Genomic DNA, 24,774 nt, shown 5'->3' on the forward strand with positions numbered 1-24,774 from the left:
TCATTGAATATTTTATAGCCTTAGACAGCTGGAGGCAGAAATAGGTAACCAAAATCTATTTTTAGAACACAGGCCATATTTTAATTGTATCAAATGTTACTTAATACACAGATGGCTGACCTTTTCTGAGACTGTATTCTTGTTTCTTGGAGGGGGAAGCTGAATATGAACTGGCAGTTAAAAAATTTGTAAAAAAAAAAATCAACTTGATCATTTTTATTGTATATTTTTGCTCTACAGCATTTTCCAAAACTGTGTGTGGATTCATGCCCTAAACCAGATGACGACGGCCTGTTGCTACCAAGGCAAAGTGGTCTCGTGTCAAATATTCTCTCAACTTTTGCATAGTATTTACTTTTAAAATTTAGCAGTGGTTTAGTTATTAAGATGGTTATGGAAAGTTGGTCAGAGAAAACCATAGACATCTGTCTAGTTGATGAAAAAAATGTATTTAACATTGGTAACTAACAAAAGATTGATAAGTACTGTGACAGGGTGGGGGCTGAACAAAAATGGACTGGAAGATACAGAGCAACACATTAGGAAATGCTTTCTCCAGTAGAGAAAATATGAAATCTGGTTAAGGTTTAATTAGACAAATACTAATACTTTGACTTTTAAGTCGTACTAGTGTGACATCTGTATTTTTGCCAGTATAAACCCTCAGTGGAACAAATTACTTGTGGGAATCATGGAATCTCCCTGGCACCTGTCAGTTGAAAAACTGTACAACAAATAGCATTGAGTTGTTTCTCCTGGACACTTATTACTTGGGTATTATATACTTGGTAGGAGAGATTGTTCCTCTACTTATATTACTGGTTCTGTAGTGAGACTAGTATGAAAAATTGTAGAAAAAATAGCTGGGTGTGGTGATATACACCTATAGTCCCAGCTGCTTGGGAGTTTGGGGTTGCTTGAGCCCAGTTGAGAACCACCTGGGCAGCACAACAAGACTGCATCTTATTTTTATTATACTAAGTTCTCAGGTACATAGGCAGAACGTGCAGGTATGTTCTATGGTGGTTTGCTGCATCCATCCCCATCATCTACATTAGGTATTTCTCCTGTTACCCTCCCCAATCCCCAAACCCCCGCTATCCCTCCCTTAACCTCCTCTCCTCCCGACAGGCCCTGGTGTATGATGTTCCCCTCCCTGTGTCCTGTGTTATTGTTCAACACCCACTGATGAGAATAGGCAGTGGTTTTCTGTTCTTGTGCCAGTTTTCTGAGAATGATGGTTTCTAGTTTCATCCATGTCCCTGCAAAGGACATAAACTTATCCTTTTTTATGGCTGCATAGTATTCCATGGTGTGTATGTGCCACATTTTCTTTATGCAGTCTGTAATTGATGGGCATTTGGGTTGGTTCCAACTCTTTGCTATTGTAAACAGGGCCGCAATGAACATACCTGTGCATGTGTCTTTATAATAGAATGATTTATAATCCTTTGAGTATATACTCAGTAATGGGATAGCTAGGTCTATATCCTTGAGGAATTGCCACACTGTCTTCCACAGTGGCTGGACTAACCTACACTACTGCTACAGTGCAAATGCGTTCCTGTTCGTCCACATCCTCTCCAGCATCTGTTGTCTCCTGATTTTTTAGTGATCGTCATTCTAACTGGCATGACATGGTATCTCAATGCGATTTTGATTTGCATTTCTGTAATGACCAGTGATGAGCTGTTTTTCATGTTTGTTGGCTGCATAAATGTCTTCTTTTGAGAAGCGTCTGTTCATATCTGCCCACTTTTTGATGGGGTTGTATTTTCTTGTAAGATTCTGGATATTAGCCCTTTGTCAGGTGGGTAGATTGCAAAAATTTTCCCCATTCTGTTGGTTGCCAGTTCACTCTAATGACTGTTTCTTTTGCTGTGCAGAAGCTCTGGAGTTTAATGACATCCCACTTGTCTATTTTGGCTTTTGTTGCCATTGCTTTTGGTGTTTTAGTCATGAAGTTCTTCCTATGCCTGTGTCCTGAATGGTACTGCCTAGGTTTTCTTCTAGGGTTTTTATGGTGTTAGGTCTTATGTTTAAATATTTAATCCATGTGGAGTTAATTTGTGTATAAGGTGTAAGGAAGGGATGCAGTTTCAGCTTTCTGCAGCTGGCCAGCCAGTTTTCCCAACACCATTTATTAAATAGAGAATCCTTTCCCCACTGCTTTTGTCAGGTTTGTGAAAACTCAGATGGTTGTAGATGTGTGGCATTACTTCTGAGGCCTCTCTTCTATTCCATCGGACAGAGCGAAAGCCTGTTTCCAAAAAAACAAAAAGATGACGCATATTAGGGTGAAAGAAAGATTCTTCAAATAACCCCCAATAAGATGCTGACAATGGGCAGAAAAAGATGTACAAAAAGAAAACCACAAGGCGGCTGGGCGTGGTGGCTCACACTTGTAATCCCAGCACTTTGATATGGGTGGGTCACCTGAGGTCAGGAGTTCAAGGCCAACATGGCAAAACCCTGTCTCTAATAAAAATACAAAATTTAGCCAGGCATGATGGCACACGCCTGTAATCCTAGCTACCTGGAAGACTGAAGCAGGAGAATCACTTGAACCCAGGAGGCAGAGGTTGTAGGTAGTGAGCTGAGATCACACCACTACACTCCAGCCTGGGAGACAGAGTGAGACTCCATCTCAAAAAGAAAAGACCAGAAGGAGGCATACTAAAATGGTGACAGTGGTTGCCTCTGAGTGTTTCCTTACTACTAATCTGTAAATGTTTTTTTAGCCCATGTTTCCTATGGTGAGACAGTATTATTTTTCTAAGGAGTAGGGGACAGGAGGGGAACAAAGTCAATAATAACTATACCTAATATTAAAAAAACCCAAATCTGTTAGATTGAACATGATGTCTAGGCAAGAAATACAAAATGAAAACCCAAATCTGAAGCTAAAGCAAGAGCAGTCCAGTGTGTGGCTGTCCCAGGCCAAGCCTTCTGCAGAGATTTAAGCTGCTCATGTGTTTATCACACTCAAGGTAAGGTGATGGACCTGGGGGACAGAGTTGGTGTCTCTGAGACTACATGGCCAGCACAGGCAGATTCAAGACAACTCTGCAGAAGAGTGAAGGAGAGAGAAGGCAAGTGGGGAGCTCAGCATGTTCATTCATTCATTCATTTCCCTACTACCTCCCTGAGGTCTTGGGGGCCCAGCCTTACTTACCTTGTGATGCACCAGAAGGTGGTCCTGGACAGGAAGGAGGCACTGGACTCTGGGCAAGGATTCTAGGGGAAAGAAAGAACAGGTTAGGGAGGAAGAGGGAAAGGAAAGATTCAACTTTTCATCCAGGCCAGAGCTTGGCAAGGAGTAGTCAGCTGCCCATTTTTTCTTCAAGAGGACCAGTGTTCACTCCATACCATTCTGCACCCCGAAAGGATTCTCTCCTAAGCCCCAGGAGAAAGAAACTCATAGCAGCTCCTCTCATTTCACTCAACAGTGTCTACCAGGCACAACCACAATATAACAAGCTATCAACCTCTGCCTCATCTTCTATCCCTGCAGCAACCCTAGGAGCTGGTGTTACCATCATCCCCACTTCACTCATTCAACAAATATTTTCCGAGCACCTACTATGTGCTAGGTACTCTACAAGGTATTACCGGGTTACCTTAGATCCCCACGACAACCTCATAAGCTGGTAGGTATTACTATTGTCCCCACTTTCCTCATTCAGGCATTGAATATTTATTGACCATCTACTATGAGCTCGACACGCTACCAAGAACTTATACACTTGCATTATTTTATGTCCTCATGGAATTCTATAAACATGGTATTACTATTAACTCCATTTTATTCATTAATCCAACAGATATTTCCTGAGCACCATCCACGTACCAAGCAGCCTACATACAAATCTAAACAGAAATGGCCCCTGCCTGTAAGGAGCTTGTGGTCCACCGCAGTAATCATCAGTAATATCTGCCAAGATGCTCTACTAATAGCTAGCTCTCTACGTGCTTTACACAAATTACCCTGTTTAATCTTCATCCCCACCTCACAAGGTAGGTTAAAGTATTATATCATCTCTATTTTGCAGTTAAAAGCAACTGGGGACTGGAGATGAAATGATTTGTTCAAGGTCCCACAGCTAAAAGTGGTGGAGACAGGACGTGAGCCCCAAAGAGTCAGGCTCCAGAGAAGAGACATGCATCAAATGATTACATTAACAAATGCAAAACTGTGACTTCTAGGCCTTGATATGTGTCCTAAAGGTAGAGAAATATTACCAATGTGACAAAGTCAGCACACAGGGGCTAATCTGGTACCAAGGTCAGAGAAGGCTTGGAAGACAGTCAAGCTGGTGCCTGAAAGATGAGTAGAGGAGAACTCAGTGACGAGGAAAGGCAAGGCATTCCCAGCAGACAACAGCACGTGCAAAGACCTGGTGGTAAAAGGAAGCATGGCAGACTCCAGGAACCAAGAGGGGGCCTGAGCAGTCTACACTGCAGGCCACATATTTTGGAATTCATTCTAAGGGCAAGGGAAAGTACTGAGAAACTCTAAGCAAGCCAGCAAGGAACTTATTTCCCAGAGGCACAAAGATGAGTCCCAACTCAACTTACAGGCAAGGGAAGGAACCGACACAGAGTCCTAGGATGACAGACCAAGCCTGGCTTTCAGTACAGATGCATTCAGGTCAAAACTCGGAAACATAAGCTTTAAGCAGGAGAGGGAAGAAAGGTCGCCATGTAGCAATGAGAGCTTTAGCCAAGGCCTCCACTCAAAGTTCCAGCCTTGTGCAGAGACAAGGCATTTACAGAGCCCAATAAGGCACCATACTCTCCTCAAGTGGTTTTCCATCCAAGGCTGGATGTGCTTTTTAAAAAATACTGTATCCTGGCAGGGTGTGGTGGTTCACACCTGTAATCCCAGGACTTTGGGAGGCCAAGGTGAGTGGATCACTTGAGGTCAGGAGTTGGAGACCAGCCTGGCCAACATGGCAAAACCCCATTTCCACTAAAAATACAAAAATCAGCTGAGAGTTGCGGCTCACAACTACAGTCCCAGCTACGCAGGAGGCTGAGGCAGGAGAATCACTTGAATCCAGCAGGCAGAGGTTGCAGTGAGCTGAGATCCCACCACTGCACTCCAGCCTGGAGATCCTGTCTGTATCTGGGTCCTATCCCCATTAGGGATTCTGGTTAAGCTGGTTTGGGGGTGTGACTAGGGCACTGAAACTTTGTTTTAAACGTCCACATTCTTCTTGGAAAAGTGGCTGGGCAGGAAATAAGCAAGATAAGCCAAGAACATCTTGACACACTGGAGAACAAGGAAACTAAGCATAAACAGGATTGTTAGAAGGCCCAAGAGCCAACCAGAAGTGGCACTGCAGGCTAAAAAAGGGACACTTTGAGCTCTGACAAGGAAAGTGTAAGTGCAGTGAGCTGAAACATACCATGTATGTTTGGTTTGTTTTTTGAAACCAAGTCTTGCTCTGTCTCCCAGGCTGGAGTGCAGTGGCGTGATCTTGGCTCACTTCAACCTCCGTCTCCTGGGTTCAAGTGATCCTCCCGCCTCAGCCTTCCAAGCAGCTGGGATTACAAGCATCAGCCAAGACACTAGGCTAATTTTTGTATTTTTAGTAGAGACGGGGTTTGACCCTGTTGGTAACTAGGCTGGTCTTGAACTCCTGACCTTAAGTGATCCACCTGCCTCGGCCTCCCAAAGTGCTGGGATTACGGGTGTGGCCGGTGATGCCTTTCATTAAGATAGTAAACAGCATTTTTGGAGGAACAATATGAAATAAATCTTGGACATGCTGCATTTAGAATACTTTTAGACACCCAAGTAGAGATGTCCAGTAGGCAATTAGGTATTAGCAGATTGAGTTCTCAACAGCAGAACTTGGGGTAGAGATGAAAATGTTGGATTTACCCAGGAGTGAGGCCATGGACATGGCTGTGACTGCTTAGGGAAAGAAGAATGACAGAAGGGCCTAGGGCTGATTGGTGGAACATCATTTAATGGCCAAATACAAGAGAATAAGCCAGCAAAAAAAAAAAAAAAGGAGAGTGGTAGGAGGAAAATGAAGAACATGTCATGAACCATTAAGCAAGAGGAAAGAGCCTCTCAGGAGAAAGAAGTCACGTTGCAGGTTGAGGTGTGGAGGAGCAGCAGGGTGGGGGGACATGGATTGTGTGCAATTCTCAGCAAGTCAGTTGTTACTCCGCCTCTTTCTGGCTGATTTGACACAGGCAACAACCCAACAGAAAACCAATGCTTCTGAGAATGGCTGCAAGTTTTTATGTGCTGTCTTTTGAGGTGAGAAATCAAGCCTGAGCTTTTCTTTCTCCTGATTTCAGGAAGGAAGAATGCAGATGTGAGAATGCTGATAGGGTGTATCACCAGGCAGCATCACTGTTAAAAGGTCAGTACACAGATCAAGCTCACTTTTCTCCTTCTTCCATGTGACTGAAGTGGTTGACAAGGTTGTCACTCCCTCCTGTACCCACCACTGTCAGGGATAGCCAGGGCCAAACCTACTACTTCAGCAGAAGAGGCCAGATCAGCAGTCAGCCAGGGCAAATGGGCTTGCTCTGATTACATGACCCCAGGCAACTGAAAGCAAGGAGTGAAATGCGGGAAAGATCTCGGTGTGTTTGAGAATTGGGGAGATAAAAAGGTTTCAGCTCACGGTCTGCTTTAGATTGAAACAATTTAAGCTTAAATAACTAGATTCCAAAAAATCAGCATTTCCACATGAACCAGCTGAACTCATTCCAGCCTTCTACCCTGGAGTCGGCTGCCTACGTCCTAGTTAAGAATAAAATACACAATCCTTTTGTATTAAATATTTGCACTGATAAATGGAAAACAAACCTTTCTCCCATGGACCCTATAAACTAGAAAACAGTGGCTATAGATTGGAGACAATTCTGATATTCCAGGGATCCCTGACTAGAATACTATAAAATTACCCTAATTTCTCATTCACTAGTCTCACACAGGCAGGCTTACCTACCTCTGAGAAAACTGCACAGATTCAACAAGAACAAATAGTAATTAATGTGTTCCTTAATGGCTAGTGTATAATAATGTTAACTAAAACAAGTATTATTTTTAAACCCACTATTGCCCCTCACCAACTATTTAAATCATGAAGTCTAAACTGACAGAACAGCAAATTAATACACTCCTTTGGGAGAGAAATCAGGTGATACATGTTAGAAACCAATCCTGTTATTTGTTGCAGACAACAAATAATTACAAAACAGTTTCATAAGTCATAGCATATTCTTACAATGAACACTATGTCAACACTTTAAAACCGAGATGCTTGTGTGAGAACTAGCTTTGAAGGAGACACAAGGTATTTACAAATTCTATTGAATAATAGCTAGTATCTGTGGAATATACTAGGAATATACTAGGGCTCTGCTGACTGACTCTACACTTGCTGTTTAATTTTATAATAACCTTAACAAGGGAGGTGGCATACTAACCTCATTTAACAAATAAAATGGAAGCAGAGGCTTAAGTTTATTATCTAGTATCACTGAGGGAGGACATAGCAGAATCAGGATTTAAAACCATGAAGCCTTGATTTCAGAACGTATACTTCCACTCACTGTGCCAGTTTCTCATATAGTATACATTCTTTTGAATAAATCATTATTTAATATGCATCAATGTTATACATTTCTTAACATACAGCAATGTACATAAAACATCAACATTATGTATTTATGTAATATGCATCAATGTATGAGTTCACAGCTCTTATCACTAAGGATTTTTGGATTTCTTTAGCAAATTTTAAGAAAACTGTTATGAATTAACAGTACAGATGATACAAATACACAGCAAAGTAACAAAGAGGCACGTCAATGACTGAAAGTTTGGAGAAACCTCTCACCTTCTCAAACGGCACTTTCTTCTTTATATGAAATAATATATGAAATTTTCACAACAATTACATATTACCTCAAAGAGTTTTTTTCAAAAAAAATAAAACCACCCCCTCGAAACATTTTTCAAATAAAACAAGAGTAAAAGCAATATCTTAATATGTACTCTCAGCAACTAGAAACATCCTTCTTATATAACATAAAAGGACAGTTATCAACCCGATTAAATAGTCCTTAATCATTAAGGACAATAAGAGAGATCATACTATACTGCCAATTGTTACAAGAGCCTCAGTAAACATACACCATATATCATGATAAAGTCTCTTCAGACCCAAAGTTAAAGGTGAAAAGAAAGAAAACAGGAAGAGATATGAGGCTTTTCCCTCAACCAATTTACTCTAATACTATCTTTGTAATATACGTATTTAGAACAAACAGTGCTACAGTGAGCATCTAGGTTAAAACCATTATCATAAGAGAGGCAACTCCAGAATAAACAGATACAGCATGCTCCTTGATGGAAAGACCTGCTAGTGAGAACTGACTGCTTCCCATATTCGTCTATAAATTTAGCACAATTGTAATCATAATCTCAATGAGATTTGTCTTAAAACTCATCAAAATAATTCTAAAATTCACCAGAAACAGTAAATTCAGGAGAATAGCTAAGAAGAATCTGAAAACGAGCATATTTGCCCTATCAGATATCAAACTTCGATATAAAGCCACAGGGGAGGGGAGGTAATGGAATAAACACAGACAGACCTGTCACTGGAACAGAACTGAGAATCCAGAAAGAGGCCTTATGCTGTAGGAAGATGATGTGGCATTTGAAATATGAACAGGTCAGTGAACTGAGAGAGACAAAAGCCTATCCATTTGGGAACAAGTTGGATTCCTACCCTCACACTAGACACAAAAGGATATTCCACACAAACTAAATGAGCTCCGTGTGAAAACAACTTTCACATAAAATATATGAAAAATCTTTAAAGAGAAACTTCAGATGGTAGAGATTTTGCTAAACAATTAAAAAAAAACCCAAAGCTATAAAGAAGTGAAAGATTTCAAGTTGAATAATGAATTTTTTAAGTGAAAGATCTGACCGCATGTTAAAACTTCTATATAAAGACACCATAAACAAAATTAAAAAACAAGTAACAAATGAGGAGAAAATATGTGTAACACACATAACAAAAGATTAACCATTGTGATATCTAAAGAACTCCTATAAAGCAATAAGAAGAAACGATAAAACAACCCAGAAGGGGGAAAAATGGGCAAAGGTATAAACAGACAATATCCAGAAGACAATGTAACACCTAGTAAACTACAATCCAGGGGATTAAAGACGTCATGTCTTTTAAAACTAACAAATTACACATATTTATTTACACGGTATCAGAATGGGAAATGCCCTTCTAAACTTGGATCTACAGACAAAAATTACCAAGAAAAATCATTACAATTCTCACAGACTTAAAAAGACCTTTGTACTAGCATTTGTCTAAATCAATGTGAAAAATTCTAAGATTTATCTAAGTAGGAGAAGAAACACAGTTAATAAAAACATGAACAGCTCATTATCAAACAAGGTGATTATAAATTAAAAAATACTTTTTTAAAATGTGAAAATCATTAAACCTCACTGATGCTTGGGGAAAATGCAAATCAAAACAATGACATGACAGTTTTCATATATTATACTGGCAAATATCTAAAAAGTGAGAATGCCCAATATTGGCAAGGGTACAGGGCACCCAATATTCTCTTACATTACTGGTGGAATTTTTAACATGGGAAAATAGTTGTGATATGTTTTTTGTTTGTTTGTTTGTTTTTTTGAGGCAGAGTCTCACTCTGTCCCCCATGCTGGAGTACAATGGCACAATCTTGGCTCGCTGCAACCTCCACCTCCCCAGTTCAAGCAATTCTCCTGCCTCAGCCCCGCAAGGAGCTGGAATTAATTTTTGTATTTTTAATAGATGGGGTTTCACTATGTTGGCCAAGGTGGTCTCAAACTCCTGACCTCAGATGATCTACCTACCTCAGCCGTCCAAAGTGCTGGGATTATGGCCAGCGTGCCCAGCCACAGTATGTTAAGTGAGGAAAAGACATATAAAACATAAAGTAAGATCTCAACCATGTTCTAAAATAATAACTATGTTTTATGAGTACCTTTATGCCAGGGACCAGGACTGTTTACACGTACTAGTGCTCTTCATATTCACAATAACCCTATGAGTTAACACTATTATTACCCTCATTTTATGGAGGAAGAAACTGAGACAAGAGAGCAAGTGACGGAGCCAAGACTTCAACTCAGGTTGACTCTAGAGTCTCCGATCTTAACCACTAGCACAATGTACAGAAATTAATTAAAATCTTTAAACACAGTGGAGCTGAGTATACTGTCTGCTTTAATTCCCTATTTCGTCATAGATTTTTCTACTACTTCACTTCTCAAATACAATGATTTTTAAAAGGATCAATAATCACAAGACAGCAACAGTGTCCCTGAAATTCCCCTAGAGATGCTAACTACAAAATAAAACTTATAATCCAATAGCTTTAAGTATTTTAGTACAGTAACATCTTCCTAAATGAATTTCATGTGGATCTGTAACACAAGAAACAGATTAAAGCAGTATTTTATTCTATCAGTGTATCTTAAAGCTCAAATGTGGCTGAGTATGGTGGCTCATGCCTGTAATCACAGCACTTTGGGAGGCTGAAGTGGGCAGATCATTTGAGGTCAGGAGTTCGAGACCAGCCTGAACAACATGGTGAAACCATGTCACTACTAAAAATACACACACACACACACAGCTGGGCATGGTGGCCCATGCCTGTAGTCCCACCTACTCAGGAGGCTGAGGCAGGAAAATGCTTGAAGCTGGGAGGAGGATGCAGTGAGCTGAGATTGCATCACTGTATTCCAGCCTGGGCAACAGAGTGAGACTCCATCTCAAAAAAAACAAAAAACCTCTAATGTAGAACATGTATAATGAGAACAATAAAATTCTGATGAACACAAACTTTAAATTGTGGATGACTAGGCAGTCTTATGTCAAAGTTGTTCTGTTTTGATTGCATGGTATCAAGAAAAACCTGATTCACAAGGATTAGATGATAAAGCATGTTTTGCAAATGATAAAGAATGTTTTCTGTGTGTTTTTTAAATAGTACATTTATGCTATCTAAGAATTTAATTACACCTGTCCAGAAGTTTTAAAAGTAGAACATTTCTAAATTAATTCTGTAATAATGTTAAGGAATGTGAATACCTGGTAGTTGTAAACTTTTTGATAAAAAATAAAAACTTTACAATATGTACTAATGCTGATATATGCATACGGCAGTCACGTTATTGCATAATGCAATTAGTTCTGATAGTATTGAATGTGCTTATATAATGTTAGAGGAGCAAACAAGCACCACCCTAATATTTCAAAGTATCAACATAAAACTACAGTCTTACTAATCAATAACATTTTTATCCTTTCTCAGGAAGAAAAGAAAAAAACAATTTTAATTAAAAAATAAAATGACTTTTTTTTTTTTCCGCCCCCAGAGACAGTCTTGCTCTGTCGCCCAGGCTGGAATGCAGTGGCATGATCTCGGCTCACTGCAATCTCCACCTCTCATGTTCAAGCGATTCTCCTGCCTCAGCCTCCCTAGTAGTAGCTGGGACTGCAGGTACGTGCAACACGCCCAGCTAGTTTTTGTATTTTTAATAGAGAAGGGATTTCACTATGTTGGCCAGGATGGTCTCAATCTCTTGACCTCATGATCCACCCACCTTGGCCTCCCAAACTGCTAAGATTATAGGCACGAGCCACCGTGCCTTGCCTGAGCCACCCCACCCAGCCTAAAAATTAAAATGGCATTTAAAAAGTTTCAAGTCTATATACAAAGTGAGAAACACTATTCCAGGGATTGTTGTCCTGGGTATGAGCATTATAGACAATTTACATTTTCTTCCTTTTGCTTATTTTCTCTCAAATATTCTAAATGCATTGCTGGTTTTTTTTTTTTTTTTTTACTTTTTATTTTGAGACAGAGTTTTGCTCTGTTGCCCAGGCTGGAGTGCAGTGGTGTGATCTCAGCTCACTGCAACCTCTGCATCCTAGGTTCAAACAATTTTCATGCCTCAGCCTCCCAGGTGGCTGAGACTACAGGTGCACACCCCACCACGCCTGGCTAAGTTTTGCATTTTTGGTAGAGATGAGGTTTCACCACGTTGGCCAGGCTGGTTCCGAACTCCTGACCTCAGGAGGTGATCCACCTGCCTCAGTCTCCCAAAGTGCTGGGATTACAGGCATAAGCCACCAGGCCTGGCCAACTTTTTATTTTAAAATTACTATAATTACAAACCACAGGAATTTGCAAAAAAGTACACTGGGAGTTCCCAAATACGCTTGCCCAAATTCCTCCAATGTTATAACTTATGTGACTCTGGTACACTGTCACCATCAGGAAACTGACCTTGGTACAATCCCAAGTTTATTCAGGTTTCAACAGCTTTGTATGCAAAATGGGCCTTGAGAATGCTAGGATTTGTGTGCGGTATGTGTGTGTGGTTGTATGAAATTTTAACACATTTGCCGCTTTGTATAATCACACCTGAGATAGAGAACTGTTCCATCCCTACACAGCTCCCTCATGCTACCACTTTATAACCACACCACCCCTCACCTCCCATTCCAAACTCCTAGCAACCACTAAATCTGTCCTCCATCTCTGCAGTCTTGTTTTTTCAATAATGTTACATAAATGCAATCATACAGTATGTAACTTTTGACTCTCTCTCTTTTTGAGACGGAGTCTTGCTCTGTCTTCCAGGCACAATCTTGGCTCACTGCAATTTCTACCTCCCGGGTTCAAGTGATTCTCTCACCTCAGCCTCTCAAGTAGCTGGGGTAACAGGCATGCGCCACCATGCCTGGCTTATTTATTTTTTATAGAGACATGGTTTTGTCATGTTGGTCAGGCTGTCTTGAACTGCTGACCTCAGGTGATCCACCCGCCTTGGCCTCACAAAGTGTTGGGATTATAGGCGTGAGCCACCATGCCTGGCCTTCACTCAGTATAACTCTTGAGATAACCTGGCAGTACAAATCAGTGGTCCTAATATATTAAAATTTAGCATGATATGCACTTGAGTGTATATAAACATTTACAACATTTTAAGTTGAAAACATTAAAATGTGAATCAAAGGCGTATGAAATCTGTTTCACTGACACAGAACGAGGATTCTGAGATACAAATTTTGAAAACTGGTAATCTAATACATGTCTAGTACAATCCATTACAGGTTGATTATTCCTTATCAGAACGCTTTGGAGCAGAAATACTTTGGATTTGCCATTTTTTCAGATTGGGGAATATTATGTGCATTACACACCGGTAGAGCATCCTAAATCTCAAAGTGCAAAATCCCAAAACTGAGTGCCAATATGACACTCAAAGGAAATGCTCACCAGGAAATTTAAGAGTTTGGATTTCCGGATTAGGGTTCAGCCTGTATAAGCACTTTATAGGAGCAAGGCCCAGGGCTCAGTGCCATATCTTATCAGTGTTTACAAGAGTACATGGTTTACAAGAACGCTTGGTTTTGCACTTTTTACAGGCAAGCTCTAGATTCCGGTTCTTTTCCAACCCAGTTGAGTATGTTACATTCAAATATGACCACTTGCTCTTCTCAAGTGACCACAGTTTGCTACCCTTTCAAGTTCTTCCTAATGATCGAAGAAATGAACTCCTCTTAAATTTCCAGATCTGGGTGGTGCTTTAGCTAGCACCACACCTCAGGTCCAATTCTCCCTATGTGCGGCAGGTCCACATGACAAGGCCTCCCTCAGAAAGCTACCCCAACCTGGGACAGATTCAAACAAACTCTTCTCCCTCTCCCTCCCTCCAGGTGCCTAGATTCCCTATCTCCTTCCTCCCTAGGCTAACTGGCTAAGTCTTCTGGATAGCTCACCCCCATTGCCCATCTGTTAGCTAACTGGGTGTGACAAACGAAGTCCTCACACCTTCAGGTTTACAAGGCAAACACTCCAGGAACGAACTTCTCGAACACCAATACCTTCACAGTAATTTCCCTGCCTTTCCAAAGAGTGCTCTAAACAGGTAAAATCTATATTTTTGTCATATAGATACTAACACATATTTTTGTCATATAGATACCAAAAATGGCAGCATTCTTTTCGTTGCAATTTAAAAATCTGGTTGATATGGTTATCGCTCTAACAACATTAAATCTAAATGGAATTTGAAGAGGTAGTAAAAGGCTGGTTGCAGTGGCTCACAGCTGTAATCCCAGCAGTTTGGGAGGCGAAAGGCCAAGGTGGGAGGATCGCTTGAGGCCAGGAGTTTGAGACCAGCCCAGGCAATAAAGTAAGACCTTGTCACTACGAAAAACATAAAAAATGAGCCAGGCATGGTGGGGTGTGCAACTGTAGACCCAGCTCCTTGGGAAGCTGAGGTGGATGGATTATTTGATGTGGGGAGGTTGAGGCTGCAGTGAGCCATGAATGCACCACTGCACTCAGCCTGGGGAGACAGAGTGAGACAGTGTCTCAAAAAATAAAGGGAAGAAAAGAAAAAAAAGGAAGGGAAGGAAGGAAAAAGGAGAGGAGAGGAGGGGAAGGAAGGAAAGGGAAAGAGAGGGAAGGACAGAGAGAAAGAGGGAAAGGAAGAAAAAGTAAAGAAAAGAAGACGGGAAGACAGAACTAAATAGTGGTAAAGCACTTGTACTCTTGAGCCAGACTGCTTGGGTTAGAATCAGGCCGCTGCCACTGTACTACCTGGATCAAGTGTTAGTCAGTTTGTGTGGCTCAGTTTACTCATCTGTAAAATGGCGATAAAAGCTACCTGCCTCATGGAACTTTTTTGAGACTTTAATAATATATGTAAAGTACTTAGACCACTGCCTAGCACATAGTATTACCTGTAAGTATTAACATTTATCTCTACTACAGTCCAGATTCACTTCTTTGTGATATTTCTCTGTTCCTCCTGGACCCTTTTCAGTTTAACCTGCTTCTAAAATTTCCATACCAAGAAATAATGACAGTGTTAAGAATTTCATTTATTAAATTCATCTTGGTTAGTCAAAACTACTAGAACAAATTCTCTTTTATGTCCTAGCAGCTATTAACATTTCACTAAAATGCAAGCATTTAAAGTACGGGAGTAATGGAGCAAATGCCAAGCCAGAGCAGGCTATCTATGAGAACATATACATGACACTCCCCTGTTAAAAAAACAAAGAGGGGAGGAATAATACAGTCATATGGATGTTTGTCTATGTGTCAAATGGCTCTGAAAAGTTTCATGGCGGCCTATTGACAGGGAGAACTGTCTGGGTGAAGGGATATGAACTTTTCACTGTACATGCCTTGTTATCTTTCACATCTGAAGCAGCAAATGCCATTACCTACACAAGATTTAATTTTTAAAATGAGGGTACAGAGGTGACTCTAAATAAGGACTCTGGAAGCCAGGTGTGAAGTCTCAATTTGCTACTACCTGTGTTATCTTGGGCAAATCGCTTAACCTCTGAGTCTCAGACAAAGCAACGAGCAATAAACACTTCAAGGGTCTATTTTTTTTTTTCTTGTTGTCCAGGCTGGAGTGCAATGGTGTGATCTCGGCTCACTGCAGCCTTCACCTCCTGGGTTAAGTGATTCTCCTGCCTCAGTCTCCCGAGTAGCTATTACAGGCCCCTACCACCATGTCTGGCTATTTTTTTTTTTTCTTTTTGAGACGGAGTTTCACTCTTGTTGTCCAGGCTGGAGTGCAGTGGCGTGAACTCCGCTCACTGCAGCCTCTTCCTCCAGGGTTTAAGTGATTCTCCTGCCTCAGCCTCAGGAGTAGCTGGGATTACAGGCCCACACCACCACACCCAGGTAGTTTTTATATTTTTAGTAGAGACGGGGTTTCACCATGTTGGGCAGGCTGGTCTCAAACTCCTGGCCTCAGGTGATCTACCCACCTCAGCCTCCCAAAGTGCTGGGATTACAGCTGCAAACCATACCTGGCCCTAGGTTCTATTCTAAAAGTTTTATTATCTCATTGGGGTAGTAAATAGACGGTACTTTTTTTTTTTTTTTTTTTAAGATACGATAGAGGTAGTAATCCAACATTTTGTAAAACAAGGCAACTTTTTTTGTGGACTTCATTTTCAAATACAGTGGACCCTTGAACAACACAGGTTCGAGCTGCATGGGCACATTCATATGTGGATCTTTTTCAGCCAAATGCACATATGCATATATGCACTGCATATATGGAGGCCTAACTTGTCACATACCCAGGATCTGCAGGACCCACAGCAGGGACTTGAGTATGCCAGGATTTTGGTAGAAATAGGGGTCCTATGGTGTATGGCCTATGCATGTACCATAGGACAACCAGACTACTTTTACAGTGTTAAGAAACATAAATTCGCCAAGCCTATTAACCTTTCCGGATCATTTGTACTATTCTTACATAGAAACCTTTCTTAAGAGGTGGCTAATATATAGGAAATACCTACATACAATATTCTGCATATTAGGGCTGGACGCGGTGGCTGCTGCCTGTAATCTCAGCACTTTGGGAGGCTGAGGCAGGCAGATCACCTGAGGTCAGCAGTTCAAGACCAGCCTGGCCAACATGGTGAGACCCTGTCTCTACTAAAAACACAAAAACTAGCCAGGCATGGTGGTGGGTCTGTAATCCCAGCTGCTTGGGAGACTGAGGCAAGAGAATTGCTTGAACCTGGGAGGCGGGGGTTCCAGTGAGCCAGGATTGCACCACTGCACTCCAGCCTGGGTGACAGAGTAAGACTCCATCTCAAAAAAAAAGAATATACTGCATATTAGTTTCTCTTGCACAACTTCAAAAGTATTTTAAATGAACACATCTTTAGGCTGTGCAACGAAGTCAGCAATAAAAATACATTAGAACAATGAATGTTTAAACATATAAATGACTATATACAAGAAACTGATTATACTTACAGGCATTTATTATCAAACACTGAAAAAAAAAAGTAACATATCCTATCAATGGTAACAGCTATAATTGAGGACAGACTTTATTTCAGGAACATATATGTAATCACTTTTCATCCTAACATTCATCTGGGAAAGTAGGTTTGTTTGTTTTTTGAGACAGGTTCTCTCTCTCCCACCCAGGCTGGAGTGCAATAGCACCATCACGGCTCACTCCACAGTGACCTCAGCCTCCCCAGCTCAAGTGATCCTCATACCTTGGCCTCCCAAGAAGCTGGAATCAAAGGCATGTGTTATCATGTCCGCTTAATTTTTGTATTTTTTGTAGAGAAAGAGTTTTGCCCTGTTGCCCAGGCTGGTCTGAAACTCCTGAGCTCAAGAGATCTGCCATGTGTCAGCCTCCCAAAGTGCTGGGATTACAAGTGTGAGCCAGGCCCTAAGGAGGTGTAAAAATCCCTATTTAACATAAGAAATTGAGGCACCATGAAGATAAGGCCACAAGTTTAAGACCTGGGAGAGCTGGAAGCCCCCCCATCCCTTAGTTTTGAGCTCAGAATACCAAACCAAGGGGGCAGGGGGGGCTAACAATGTTAGCTGGCAGGCTGGTTTAAGTTTGCAGCAGAATTTTCATTGATTTATGGGGAAATGGGGAAAAGTAAGGACATAAAAGTAAACTTTTTTTTTTTTTTCTGAGACGGAGTTTCACTCTTGTAGCCCAGCTGGAGTGCAATGGCACCATCTCCGCTTACTGCAACCTTTGCCTCCTGGGTTCAAGTGATTCTCCTGTTTCTGCCTTCAGAGTAGCTGGGATTACTGGTGCATAACACTATGCCCAGCTAACTTTATATTATTAGTAGAGACAGGGCTTCATCATGTTAGCCAGGCTGGTCCAAAAGTAAAGTTTTCAATATAACTAAATGATTCCATTTAAAGATCTTTTATTCTGGCTGGGTGCAGTGGCTCATGCCTGTAATCTTAGCACTTTGGGAGGCCAAGGTGGGCAGATCACGAGGTCAAGAGATCAAGACCGCCCTGGCTAACATGGTGAAACACCGTGTCTACTACAAATACAAAAATTAGCTGAGCATGGTGGCACACACCTGTAGTCCCAGCTACTCAGGATGCTGAGGAAGGAGAATCGCTCGAACCAAGGAGACAGAGGTTGCAGTGAGCCAAGATGAATTGTCCCACCACACTCCAACCTGGCGACAGAGCAAGACTCCATCTCAAAAAAACAAAAAATAAAATTTATTGTGAGAGATTCCTATTCTCTCTCCCTCTTTTTCTTCCTCTTTCTTCCTCTCCTTCTCTCCTTTTTTTCTTTCAAAAAAAAAAGATTCTGTTCTTTCCAATTGTTTGGGTAAAAATATCCTTTTGTTAAATGAAATGATGGTGACACGAGACAGTGGTGTGTCGTTTTTATTGGCTGTACCTGGTAGAAATAAAAAATCAGGCCAGACACGGTGGCTCACGAGGTCAAGAGATCAAGACCGTCCTGGCCAACATGGTGAAACCCTGTCTCTACTAAAAATACAAAAATTAGCTGGGAGTGGTGGCACATACCTGTAATCCCAGCTACTCAGGAAGCTGACACAGGAAAACCACTTGAACCCGGGAGGCAGAGCCTGCAGTGGGCTGAGAACATGCCACTGCACTCCAGCCTGGTGAGAGAGCCAGACTCTGTCTCAAAAGAAAAAAAAAAGCATTTCTATTGTAGCCTCCTAATTTTGGGAAAATATTTCTTTAGAAATCTAAAAGTCTGGCCCTTTACATCATTATGGCCCCAAAATAATAGGGGACTTTACACAAAGATAACACATGCCCCTCAAGATTCTGTCTTTAACCTCTATCTTATTCTGTTTGGATTAGGACATTTGGGGATTGTGAAATAAGAATCAATTTGAGTATAAGCGATCCAAAACCATGTGCTGACACTGGATCCTGGAAGAGGACTCTCTTCAGAATCTTTTTTCATCTGTTAACTTTTCTCTGGGCTCAAACTTTTTTTTTTTTTGAGATGGAGTTTCACTCTTGTTGACCAGGCTGGAGTGCAGTGGTGGGATCTCGGCTCACCACAAGCTCTGCCTCCCAGGTTCAAGTGATTCTCCTCAGCTTCCCGAGTAGCTGAAATTACAGGTATGCACCAGCTAATTTTGTATTTTTAGTAGAGATGGGGTTTCTCCATGTTGGTCAGGCTGGTCTTGAACTCCCGACCTCAGGTGATCCACCCACCTCGGCCTCCCAAAGTGCTGGTATTACGGGCATGAGCCACCGCGCCCGGCCTGGGCTCAAACTTTCTTTTCCTAAGAGTCACCTCTTTGAGTAGTACTGCTACACAGTAATCACTACTCAAAAGAAACTAACTTGAGGTGTCCAATAATCAGCTTTCATTTAAAGTCTCTTTCAGCTTGACAAAATAAAGACTTTCAATCTTGTCTACCTACTTCCAAAAGAAAATTAGTCTATATATGTGATTATATATATATACATATGTGATTTTGATCAGCCTGTTTATAAACTATTTCCAAAATATGTTGAGACCTGCAAATTCATTTATTAAATGAATAGTTTATAAACTACTTGATTTTTACAAGTAGTTTATAAAAAGGCTGATCAAACTGAAGAAATTTCTTAAAATAATTTCACTGTATAGATAGCAAGTAAGTTATTTACTCTTATTAGCATATCTTATTTTTACCTATCCTTTAACAAGCATCTAAGTTAAACTGTTTGATGTCCACAGCTACACATGAAACAACACTTTCAGTCACAACATAATAAATTCACATTTAAAACTATAAAGAGATCCAGTTACCTTTAGTCTTACATGTACTTATATATACTTTTAATACACTTCTTGATGTTTTATGATGCACAAACATTCAGCTCTTGCAGGATATAGAACTATGAGAATATCTAGAGTGTATGCATATGAAACCGTTCAAAACTCTCTTCTCTAAAGAAAGTCACTTTTAAGAACTTAAGCAAACAGTAAAGTACTCCTTCCATGTCCCAATGTTAAAAGTTCCATTTATTTTAGACTACTTTCAAAAAAAAATTTTAAATTCATCATAATTCTGCTTAAATTCCATATTAACATAGGACCAAAAGTAATTTTAATTCTTCTTGTTTCTTAAATACTTGAAATGTGCTGCTGCATGTTTTCCTTATATATTAATTCATTCAAATAACTTCAGGTGGAAGGTACTTAGGAGTTTGAAAGTCCTCTCCCAAAGCGGAAATAACAAAAATTTTGCATAAAAGACGCTCAGTGTTTCTCAAAGGGTATCTGAGAGTCTAATCAGCCTATTAACTTGGTTCAGAATAACCACCAACAACAAATGTGAGCTTTTTGTCACATCTATGTATTTTCCCCTGTAAACTCATACCTACATTTTTATTTCATTTTCAAAATGTTTCATTTGGCCATGTGATAATTATTTCCCCTGTAAAACGCTACAGGATTTTGGTTTAAGAGCAAATGAATCTGGTCCATGAGAAGGCTAAGTGGAAAGATCCGCACCCTGAAGTTCGTAACCAATAACAAGACAAACGCCAGCGCTACCTTGTTCATGTAATCAACAATATGAGAGTCGAAATAAACTAGTGAGCTATATATTTCTGTCTACACACCAATTTACCAATCAACAGGAGGGGAAGAAATTGCTCAGACGTGACCACTGTTAACAAACATCTAAATATTAGACACAGTCTCTATTAAAATCGTAACCTATCAATTCTGAAATCATTCCTTCGACCTGTTTTTAACCCCCCCCAAAACAAACAAAAAAAGCAGCCACCTTTAAAATGTAAATTCCCCCTTTTTCAAAGTAACTTGCCTAGGAAAATGTAATGCGTTAAAATAAAACGTAACAGACCAGTTACAACATAAAAAAAAAAAAAACTAAAATGATCAGTAACACAAACGAATCGCTCAAGTTTAGCAAAGCGTGTGCTTTTAATCTGTTGTGGGTATCCTATTATATTAACCAACAACGTTTAAAGGTCATCCCAATGCCTGAAACACCACCATACGCATAACATACTGAAACTCAGACCATTTCCTCCTCCCGGCACACTGAATATACAAGGGAAACCCAAGAAATCAAATATGTTAAGTGTCACTATCTTCTTTCGGAGTAGGGTCAAATTCCTGTTTGCCCGCAAATGTCACTGTCCCAGTAAGTCTACAAATTCTCACTAGCGCTGGAGTACACAGGCCTGACCGCGGAAACACCTGTCCTAGCACCAGGAAGACACGGGGAAACGCAAGCCCCCTGAGTCCGCGCCGGCCCCCAACCCTCGACTGCAGCTATGGGGGGACAAGAGGTGGCCGCTGGCCTCGCGGGTGCGGCGGACAGGGTCCCACACACCCTGCCCGCCTCCTAAGAACCAGAAAACCTGTCAGGCCAGCCGGGACCCACCCTCCTCAGACCCTCCTGCTCCAGCCCGGCACGGTCCCCGCCCTCCCGACCGCACCCCGACCATCCCGGCCTCCCAGCTGTACTGTCACCTCAACCCTCCCTGGAAGCCTCGAGGCCCCGCCACCTTCGCAGCGCGGCCTGGGTTCGGGCCGCCCCTGGGGCAGGAGCGCCGAGCCCCAGCCCCCCGCCCGACCCGGACCCCGTCCGTTCCCCCGCGGCCCGGTCCCCGCCGCCCCCAGGCCCGAGTTCCAGCCTCGCGCTCCCCACCCCCAGCCTCCGCCCTCGCCCCGCGCGGCCGCCCCGGCCCACTCCCCAACGCCAGCTACCTGGAGGCAAGGGCGGTGGAGCACTTCACCTAGGGCTCCAGATTGAAGAGGGCCCAGAGCTCGAGGTCCCGCTCCTTCTCCCGCTCCACATGGTCGGCGTAGATGGAGAGCAGTAACCGCACCCGGCGTACTAGGCCACCCGCTCCCACGGCGGCACCGACACTCTCGGCAAGACGGGCGCCGCCATCTTCCCTCCTCTGCTGCCACCGCCTCCTTCCGCCTCCACAGCCGCTGCAGCCCGTCCGGGCCCCATAGGCTCCGTTACTGGCTCCGGGCCTAGCCCCACAGGCTCGTGGCCCAACCGCCCCGAAAGGAGTGAGGCGGGCGGAGCAGAGAAGGAGTTAGCGGGAGCGGGAGGAAGACGCCGAGGACGCAACCGCCTAGGCTGCCCGCCGGCGGAAACGGGCGTCGCGTCGCGGCGTGCGTGAAGAGCGGGGCCCGTGAAGGGGCGGGGCCCGGCGTGAGGGGCGGGACCGGGCGGGATGGACGAGGGATGCAGGGGAGCTGTTGCCAGTCACACGATGCAAGGATCCCACTGTGGGTGACTGGGCGAGCCCTCAGCCGGCCCATCCCTCTGTGGATGGCAATCAGTTGCCATCCTTTTTCCCTTTTCGTCATTATCACTTGATATTTCTCACCCAATCCAAATCACCCCTGGCCAATGCTTGGGGTTCCTGAGCCACCCCCCTATGACCTGATCGTCCCACCGCCACCTCCGGGAACTCTGTGTTCAAAATGTGCAAAACTTTTTTTTTTTTTTAATGTGCAAAACTATGTTTTAAATTTTAAAACTATTTTTTAAAAATGATTCATGGGCTGGGTTCGGTGGTTCACGCCTGCAATCCCAACACTTTGGGAGGCCGAGACAGGTGGATCACTTGAGGTCAGGAGTTTGAGACCTAGCCTGGCCTACATGATGAAACCCCCTTCTCTTCTAAAAATAAAAATAAAAAATTTTTACTTTTAAAAATTTTGATTACAGGCATGGTGGTGCATGCCTGTAATCCCAGCTACTTGGGAGGCTGAGGCACGAGAATCACTTGAACCTGGGAGGCGGAGGTTGCAGTGAGCCGAGATCGCGCCACTGCACCATCCAGGGCCATAGAGTGAGAGTCTCAAAAAAACAACAAAACAAAAAACAAATTTATGAATGCCTTGCTTCTCTGTAAGTTGAATCTGAGGTGGCTTACCATAATTCATATAATACAGAAAAATATAGATGAGCTAATAAAATCAGTACCAAGAAAAGGTAAAGTCAGGCCCAAGATCGGTGGCTCATGCCTGTAATCCCAGCACTTTGGGAGGCAGAGGCAGGCGGATCACCTGAGGTCAGGAGTTCATTCAAGACCAGTCTGACCAACATGGAGAAACCCTGTCTCTACTAAAAATACAAAATTAGTCACATGTGGTGGCACATGACTGTGATCCCAGCTGCTACTCGAGAGGCTGAGGCAGGAGAATCCCTTGAACCTGGCAGGCGGAGTTTGCAGTGAGCCGAGATCACACCACTGCACTTCAGCCTGGGCAACAGAAGAGAAACTCCATCTTGTTTCAAAAAAAAAAGAGAGAGAGAGAGAGAAAATAGTCAGAATAAAATGAAAGTCCAGGAATAAGAACACAGATAAGCAGGTTATAGGAGCTTACACAATTATTAAAATTGTGTCATACATTTGGCTCTGAGCTTCCTGGTGGCCAAAACTAAAAGGAAGAAACATGTATGTGCTTTTCTCACTGTATCTAAGAAGAAACAGTGTTCTTGGACACTCTCAGTGTTTCCCTAGTTCAGCTTTCCATTTTTCAGGGGCTTTATATAGTGATTTTGAGTAATAAGCAATATCCTTGTATTCGTTACCTATTGTTGGGTAAAAATCGCCCCAAGTTTAGCAGCTTAATAAACAATAAATGTTGTTTTTCCCTCACAGTTTCAGTGGGCTAGGAATCTGGGTGAGGTTAGCTGTGTCCTCTGGCTCAGGCTTTCAAGGCCCTTAACACTTCCCTGTCAAGCTTTATCGCCCTGTACTAAGTCCCTATCTCCCCACCAGCAGGGCAGGGTGGGGGGTGGGAGATGCTCAGAGGACAGTAAGCAAGTCCGATTCATTTGTGTTACCTGAACCCAGCCCAGGGCTAACCTGGCACAAGGAGACCTCAGGAAATAAATTTAACAAATGAACCAACACACACAGATGAACAGAGTGGCCCACGATGAGACTTAACAGTGACCTCACAGAGGTCACTTGAAAGTGTTAAGAGCCTTGAAAGCTCAGTTTCAATCACTGCCAGCCAGAGTGTCAGGGAAAAAAAAAAATCCACAGGGTCTGCGATGTGCCATGCCTCATCTCAGTTTGTTCGTCATAAAATGAAGACAATAGCAATGCCGGCCTCATAGGATTTATGTGAAGTCAAATTGAATTAACAACACCCCCAAGAATTTAGAACAGCTTCTGGTACATAGTATGTGCTCAAAAATATTATTATTCTCATAATAATAAAATATTAAAATAAATAAAATAAAAATATTATTCTCAACTCTCATACTAGTGTAAAAGGCAAGATATATGTTATATATGAGTTGGGTACTAGTGTAATTCTTTTTTTTTGAGATGGAGTCTCACTCTGTCACCCAGGCTGGAGTGCAGTGGCATGATCTTGGTTCACTGTAACCAATATCACTGTAACCACCTCCTGGGTTCAGGTGATTCTCCTGCCTCACCCAGCTAGGTAGCTGGGATTACAGGCATGCGCCACCACACCTGGCTAAGTTTTGTATTTTTAGTAAAGATGGTGTTTCATCATATTGGCCAGGCTGGTCTCAAACTCCTGGCCTCAAGTGATCCCAGAGTGCTGGTATTACAGGCACAGTCACCGTGCCTGGCCTTGTAATTCTACTCAGATGACAATCTTCAGTCTCAGTGATGTGACTTCCCTGGACTGCCTGACTCTACAGCAGGGGTTGTAAACTTTTCCTGTAAACAGCCAGATAGCAAATGTTTTAGGCTTTGTGGGCCATAGGGTCTCTATGGCAACTGTGCTGTTGTATGTTGAAAGCAGCCATAGATAAATGGTAAACCAGTGAGGGTGGCTGTATAATCTGAAAGGAAGGCATCATGGTTTACTGTTATGAGGAAAAAAACGGGCTAGAGGGTGCATGGGAT

General features: G+C 42.3%; 2 long non-coding RNA genes across 2 annotated transcripts in view; one reads left to right on the forward strand and one right to left on the reverse strand.

The window, feature by feature from the left end:
• Window positions 1-19,410, forward strand: part of LOC118150272 (uncharacterized) — a 53,626-nt gene extending 34,216 nt beyond the window's left edge. The window contains exons 2-4 of the long non-coding RNA XR_004738335.3: window positions 3,825-4,017; window positions 6,319-6,383; window positions 11,441-19,410. This is a non-coding gene — a long non-coding RNA (uncharacterized LOC118150272). The remainder of the gene's footprint in view (window positions 1-3,824; window positions 4,018-6,318; window positions 6,384-11,440) is intronic.
• LOC103790798 (uncharacterized) lies at window positions 431-22,025 on the reverse strand. Its single transcript, XR_617074.4, has 3 exons — window positions 21,623-22,025; window positions 3,176-3,237; window positions 431-2,260 (listed from the first exon to the last, which is right to left on the reverse strand). It is a non-coding gene; the product is annotated as an uncharacterized LOC103790798 (long non-coding RNA).
• Window positions 22,026-24,774: the final 2,749 nt, after the last annotated feature.

This window comes from Callithrix jacchus, chromosome 22, assembly GCF_049354715.1.
Source record: "Callithrix jacchus isolate 240 chromosome 22, calJac240_pri, whole genome shotgun sequence".
NCBI classification, from domain to species: Eukaryota; Metazoa; Chordata; class Mammalia; order Primates; family Cebidae; genus Callithrix; species Callithrix jacchus.